At 47.6% G+C, this 7350-nt stretch overlaps 1 pseudogene; it reads left to right on the plus strand.

The window, feature by feature from the left end:
- The first annotated feature begins 2542 nt into the window (after nt 1-2542).
- Nucleotides 2543-5327, plus strand: LOC115834204 (annotated as a pseudogene).
- Nucleotides 5328-7350: the final 2023 nt, after the last annotated feature.

Raw genomic sequence — 7350 nt, forward strand, 5'->3', positions numbered from 1 at the left:
CAGCTTGAATGGCCGCTTTTGATGGAGCACTTACTATGTGTCGCTAAACCCCTCTGAGCCTCAGTTTCCTCCTTTGTAGTGTGGGACTTGCTCGAGGACTCACTGCTGGCCTTGGGGAGCAGAGAACCCAGGTCTCTGTGATTCCGAAGTCCAGGTTCTTCCACCTGCAACTGCAGTTTCCAGAATTGGTCCCACCCCAGGAGGATCAGCCAGGTGATATGAGATCCTGCTCGGGGCTGTGGAAAGGGAATGGGAAGTCAGGGCACCCTGCCTGGTCCCACGCTGATCCACCGGGGGTACCCATCCGAGAAACAGGGGTGGGGACCAGACTGGATGATGCAAATGGCATGTGGCATTGATCATTGGCCCCTCACCCTGGCCACGGCCTCCAGGTGGGCAGAGTGCACTCCCTGTCTCTTGACTCTGGGCTCAGCCATGTAATTTGCTTTGGTCCATGGGATGGCAGTGGCTATAACAAGACCAAAGGCTTGAGGTGCACTTCCAAGTGGGGCTGTCTTCTTGTGCTTCTGCTATGAGAAGATCGTTCCCCCTGAATGGCTGCCGGCCTTTCAGCTCGCCCGCCAAGCGACACATGGAACAGCCGAGCCCAGCTAGAGCCTGTATCCAGCCTAGCTGAGGCAGAGCCGCCAGCGAAAGACACGGACCTTCAGCTAACTGCAGATGCATCGGGGATTAAAATGATTGTTCTAAGCCACTGAGTTTTGGGGTGGTTTGTTACGTGGCATTATTGCAGTGGTAGCTAATACAGGCCCCGGTATCACTCTACAACTCTTTGGACTCTGAGCTGCATTTGCGTCCTGAATCCATCATTTACTGAGAATCAGTCTTTATTATTATATTTAATTTTACTCTATCAATTTCAAGTTTCCATAAGAGACATAGATAATGTAAAGGTCAAAGATTTTGGGCGACAAAACAGAGATAACTCCCAAAATCTTCTGGCAAACAACAGTCGCTACCTTTGCACCAAGCTGAGCTCTGAGCTTCCTGACAGGCATGGCAAAGAGAGGAAGAAGATGCACTACTCATATGCTGGGGAGCATAGGTCCTACGGTGCGTCATGGGCTGGCGACTCCCACTGGGGCCCTTTCACATTGCCGTGGGATCCCAGCATTTCCCCCAGTTTCCTTCTTTTCAGACCCTGCTCCAGTATCACCCACTTGAAGGCCTTCGGGCTGTTAGAATGTCTTTACAGCAGATTGCCTCCGTCACTGATTGGTTCATTCCGTATCTGCTGGCATCAACCTATGTTGTGCTTAGAAAAGACTTATAGAGGCCGGGCGTGTGGCTACGCTGTTAATCCCAGCACTTTGGGGGCCGAGGAGGGTGGATCACGAGGTCAAGAGATTGGAGACCATCCTGGCCAACATGGTGAAACCCTGTCTCTGCTAAAAAAAATGCAACAAATAGCCGGGCGTGGTGGCGGGCGCTGTAGTCCCAGCACTTGGGGAGGCTGAGGCAGGAGAATCACTGGACCCAGGAGGCGAGGTTGCAGTGAGCTGAGATTGTGGCACTGCACTCCAGCTGGCGAGCAGAGCGAGATCCGTCTCCAAAACAAGAAAGAAAGAAAGAAAGAAAGAAAGAAAGAAAGAAAGAAAAGAAAGAAAGAAAGAAAGAAAGAAAAAGAAAGATGTATTGAGGCTGGGGCGGTGGCTGACACCTGTAATCCACCAAGGGGGCGGATTGCCTGAGCTGAGGAGTTCCAGACCAGTCTGGGCAACACGGTGAAACTCCATCTCTACTAAAATACAAAAGAAATTAGCCAGGCGTGGTGGCATCCGCCGGTAGTCCCAGCTACTCGAGAAGCTGAGGTGGAGAATGGCTTGAACCCAGGAGGTGGAGGTTGCAATGAGCCGAGATTGCGCCACTGCATTCCAGCCTGGGCGACAGAGCGAGACTCCGTCTGGAAAAAAAAAAAGAAAAGAAAGAAAAGAAAAGACTTGGCCGGGGCACAGTGGCTCATGCCTGTAATCGCAGCACTTTGGGCAGCTGAGGTGGGCAGATCACGAGGTCAGGAGATCGAGACATCCTGGCTAACACAGTGAAACCCCGTTCTACTAAAAATACAAAAATTAGCCGGGCGTGGTGGCGGGCGCCTGTAGTCCCAGCTACTCGGGAGGCCGAGGCAGGAGAACGGCGTGAACCCAGGAGGTAGAGCTTGCAGTGAGCCGAGATCGCCCGTGCACTCCAGCCTGGGCCACAGGGCGAGACTCGTCTCAAAAAAAAAAAAAAGAAAAGAAAAGAAAAGAAAAGACTTATCGAGTGAATAATGAATAAATGAATGAATGAGGAAATGAATTTACAGATGGGGAGGTGAATTAATGAAGTTAAAAGCAATACACGAAGAAGTGTTTGCTTACCTGAGTCTGATTAGGGGAAGGAGCCCTGAGTGGAGGCACCGTTGTTTGAGGTGGTCTTGCCTATATATTTGTAAAGAATGCTTGAGAAGTTTCTTGAGGGGTTCTGGGAGCTGAGGATCACATCAGAATTCTAGCTGAGAACAATTTGTCAGCTGTCACAGTGCAGAGCATGGTGGTTGAACTCAAATGCCGCCCAGCAGATGACAGGGACACTTTCCACCTAGTTCAGGAACATAAGCTAAGGCACTTCAGAGAGGTTTTTTTGTTTGTTTGTTTTTAATTTTTTTGAGACAGGGCCTCACTCCGTCACCCAGGCTGACTGCAGTGGTGCGGTCTTGATTCACTGCAGCCTGGAACTCTTGGGCTCAAGGGATTCTCCCATCTCAGCCTCCTCAGTAGCTGGGATCACAGGCTTGCACCACTAATGCCCGGCTAATTTTTTAATTTTTTTCCAGAGAGGGGGGTCTCGCTTTGTTGCCCAGGCTGCTCTCAAACTCCTGGCCTCAAGTGGTCCTTCCCCTCGGCCTCCTAAAGTGCTCAGATTACAGGCGTGAGCCACCGTGCCCAGCTGGGGAGTATTTTTATGTCCCCAAAATGCAGGATCTGCCTCCAGTTGATTTGTCTTTAGTGAATAAGGATGAAAATGCCATCTATTTCCTGGAAATTCTCTTGGCCTTCAACCAAACATGGTTAAAACAGATCTTGAAGAAGAGCTAGTTGAGTGGGGCAAAATGGAGCCTATGGTCATGAAGAAGGCAGCATCCTTGGGATACAGAGATGAGAGTATCGTAGGCCTACAGAAGGACTATAGGAGCCTACGAGAAAGAAATAGCCCTAGTGAATGCGCTGACTCTTAATCTACATCTTCTACTGTTATCCAGGGTCTCACTCTGTTGTCCAGGCTGGAGTGCAGTGGCACAACCACAGCTCACTGCAGCCTCAACTTCCCAGGCTCAGGTGATCCTCCCATCTTAGCCTCCCAGGTAGCTGGGACTACGGGCACACACCACCACGCCAGACTAGTTTTTGTATTTTTTTGTAGAGATGGGGTCTTGCCATGTTGCACAGGCTGGTCTGGAACTCCTTGGATTACAGGTGTGAGCCACCGCGCCCAGCCTTAGTCCAGTTATTGTTTAAGCCTTTACCAAATGGTATAAAATTCTTATAGAAGCCAAAGCTTTCTCCTTTAATCATGATACTATTGAGTCACAGCTACAACTCCATGGAGTTAACATTGAGGAAAGTGGGGATTATAAAGCCAAGAAGGGGGAAGAAACCTTAAGAATAAAGGATATTGGCCGGGTGCGGTGGCTCATGCCTGTAATCCCAGCACTTTGAGAGGCCGAGGCCGGTGGATCACCAGAGGTCAGGAGTTTGAGACCAGCCTGGCCAACATGGTGAAACCTCGTCTCTACTAAAAATACAAAAAATTAGCCGGGTGTGGTGGCAGGCGCCTGTAATCTCAGCTACTCTGGAGGCTGAGGCAAGAGAATCGCTTGAAGCCGGGAGGTGGAGGTTGCAGTGAGCTGAGATCGTGCCATTGCACTCCAGCCTGGGGGACAAGAGAGAGACTTCGTCTTAAAAAAATAATAATAATACAAAAAAAAGTTAGCTGGGTGTGGTGATGCATGCCTGTAATCCCAGCTACTCAGGAGGCTGAGACAGGAGAATCACTTGAACCCGGGAGGTGGAGGTTGCAGTGAGTCAAGATAGCATCACTGCACTCCAGCCTGGGTGACAGAGCAAGACTCCATCTCAGAAAAAATAAAATAAAATACAATATAAAATAAAATAAAATAAAAGATATCCTGAAGCAATTGAGAAGGGAGGAGGCTCGATTACGGCGATCCTGTTCAGTGGGCTGCATTTTTATACTGGGCAGCTCTTTAATATACCTGCTACCACGAAAGCTGGACAAGCGAAGAGATGTTTTGCTGGCTTGATCTAGCATGTACAGTTGGAAATGCTGAACTCCACTTACATGACAGAAGAGTTGACTTTGCCCACTGGTGTTCCCACAGTAATTTGAAGGCAGGAGCAGGAGGTCTGGCAGGTGCTTTTTCCATGAAAAACATGCCCATATGATTAAAGCTGTGCTGGTGGGGTGGTTTGACTGTGAACTCAGCACCAGATTTGAGATGGATAACCAACTGCAGTTAATCCCTGGGGTCAGTGGATTCCAAATCTCAAATCCTCCCATTTTGTTGGTCTGTTTCTCACACACTAGTTTAGAGATCTTTAGGCAGGCAGCGATTAAAGCATTGTGGAGAAAATCTATTTTGCTAACTGGTTATCTGGAATACCTGATCTAGCACTGCTATGGCAAAAATAAAGCAGAATCTGAGAAGCCAATGGTGACCTGGAGGTGACCATTACTCCATCCATATGGAGGATCAGGGCTGCCAGCTGACACTAACATTTTTCTGTTCCAAAGAAAGATGTTTTCCAAGAGGTAGAAAAAAGAGGAGTGGTTTATGACAAGTGGAATCCAAATGTCATTCAAGTGGCTCCAGTTCCTTTCTATCATTCTTTCCATGATGTGTATAAATTTATCAATCTGGGCTGGGTGCGGTGGCTCACACCGTAATCTCACCACTTTGGGAGGCCGAGGCCAGAGGATCACTTGAGCCTAGGAGTTTGAGAACAGCATGGACAACAGAGTGAGACCCTGTCTCTATAAAAGAACCAAAAAAAATGTATTTTTAATTAGCCAGGCATGATGGCACACACCTATAGTCCCTGCTACCCAGAAGGCTGAGGCAGGAGGATCACTTGATCCCAGGAGATCAAGGCTGTAGTGAGCTGTCATGGCACCACTGCACTCCAGCCTGGGCAAGACAGTGAGACCCTGTCTCCAAAAAAAAAAAAAAAAAAAAAAAAAAAATTATCAATCTGCTCACTTCTGTACTTCACTCTGCGGAACAAAAAATTAGCAGTGTTTTCTGAACAATTTACGCAAATTATACTGAAAGCTGATGTGTGTTTTTTTTTTTACCATTATTCAATTTTTAGTTATGGAAAGTATTTTACAATTGATCGCATGTAGCTGGCAGTAAGTAATATACTTTACAGAAAAAAAATAAGTAAATGAAACAAGTAAGACTAAGGAGTGATGGGTGGGCTAAGGAAACTGCTTTTATTTTATCCAAGTTTATTGAAAGCCTCCTGTACTTATCCCTGAGAGAGGATGCAGATATGGCCCCTGCTTATGCGAAGCACAGGTCTGAGGTGGGGAGGTAGATCCAGACCCAGCCAATCATGACTGAAGGTGATCAGTGCTGTGACAAAGGAGTCCCAGGGACTGAAGGGCCCAAGAAAGCCCCAGTCCATCCTGGAGGTCAGGGAAAGCTCCCTGGGATGGAAAGAAATGGGTTGTATAGGAATTTGCCAGGGGAAGAGGTGGGAGAAGATGGAGCAACATGAGCAAAGGGTGAGGAACGAGAAGAACTAAGCAAATGTGCAGGAGAAATAAATGGAGCTTCTAGAAATTTAACACCTAGTAACATATTAAAAACTCAATGGACAGTTCAAATGACAGTTTAGACAAAGCTAAATAGAGAATTCATGATCTGGAAGATGGATTTGAAGAAATTATCCAGAATTCAACCCAGAAAGAAAAATAAATGGAAAATAGAGGGAAAAAAAAGAAGAATTCAACCTGAGAAAGCTGGAGGAGAAGGGGGAGGAGGAGGAGGAGGAGGATGAGGAGGAGGAGGAAGAGGAGGCGGAGGAGCAGGAGCAGGAGGAGCAGGAGCAGGAGGAGCCGGAGGAGGCAGCAGTAGCAAGGAGAAGGAGGAGAAGAAGAAAGAGAAGAAGAAGGAGGAGAAGGAGAAAGATGAGGAGGAGGGGGAGGAGAAGAAGACGATGAAGAAGAAGAGGAGGAAGAGGAGGAGGAGAAAACAAAGAAAAGAAGTGTTTAGGAGCCAGGGAGAATACAACAGGAAGATCTAACATAGGTAGCAGTTCCAGACAGAGATGGGAAAACGAGACAAACGCAATATTTGAAAACATAAAGTCCGACATTTTTTTCCATATCTAATAAGCACCACCAAATGCGTAGATTCTAGAGATCCAATGAATCCCACGCAGATAGGAGGAAGAAATTCATGTCTGACATATTGTAGTGAAAATGTAGAACACCAAAGTCAAAGAAGAGATCCTAGAAGCAACCAGAGAGAAAGCAGAGGAGATTCTTTAAGTGTTTCAGTGTTGCAACACTGATATATTCAAAGGCAGGGAGTATAGGGAAACGGGGCTCTAGTAGAGCCAATTATTAAGGGTGATTTTGAGCCAGAGGTGTGATACGATGAGATCTGTGTTTCAGAATCTGAGTATGGAAAGCCAGGTGCGCTGCTCAAACCTGTAATCTCAGCACTTTCGGGGGCCAAGTTGTGTGGATCGCTTGAGACCAGGAGTTTGAGACCAGCCTGGGCAACAAAGTAAGAGACGCTGTTTCTGTTTCTTTTTCTTTCTTTTTTTTTTTTTGAGAGAGTTTCACTCTGTCACCCAGGCTGGAGTGCAGTGGCGTGATCTCGGCTCGCTGCAACCTCCGCCTCCCGGGTTCAAACCATTCTCCTGTCTCAGCCTCCCAAGTAGCTGGCACTACAGATGCTCACCACCAGACCTGGCTAATTTTTGTATTTTTAGTAGAGATAGGGTTTCATATTGGCCAGGCTGGTCTTGAACTCCTGACCTTGTGATCCACCTGCCTTGGCCTCCCAAACTGCTGGAATTACAGGCGTGAGCCACCGCGCCTGGCAAGAGACACTGTTTCTACAAAAAAATTAACAAACAAAAAAATTAGCTGAGCATGGTGGCATGCACCTATAGTCCCAGCCACTTCGGAGGCTGAGGTAGGAGGATCACTTGGGCCCAGGGGGTCGAGGCTTCAGTGTTCGCACCACTGCACTCCAGCCTAGTGTACAGACTGGAGTGATGGAGTGAGACTCTGTCTAAAAAAAGAAAGAAA

Source organism: Nomascus leucogenys, unplaced genomic scaffold (assembly GCF_006542625.1).
Source record: "Nomascus leucogenys isolate Asia unplaced genomic scaffold, Asia_NLE_v1 2726_71604_qpd_obj, whole genome shotgun sequence".
NCBI lineage: Eukaryota > Metazoa > Chordata > Mammalia > Primates > Hylobatidae > Nomascus > Nomascus leucogenys.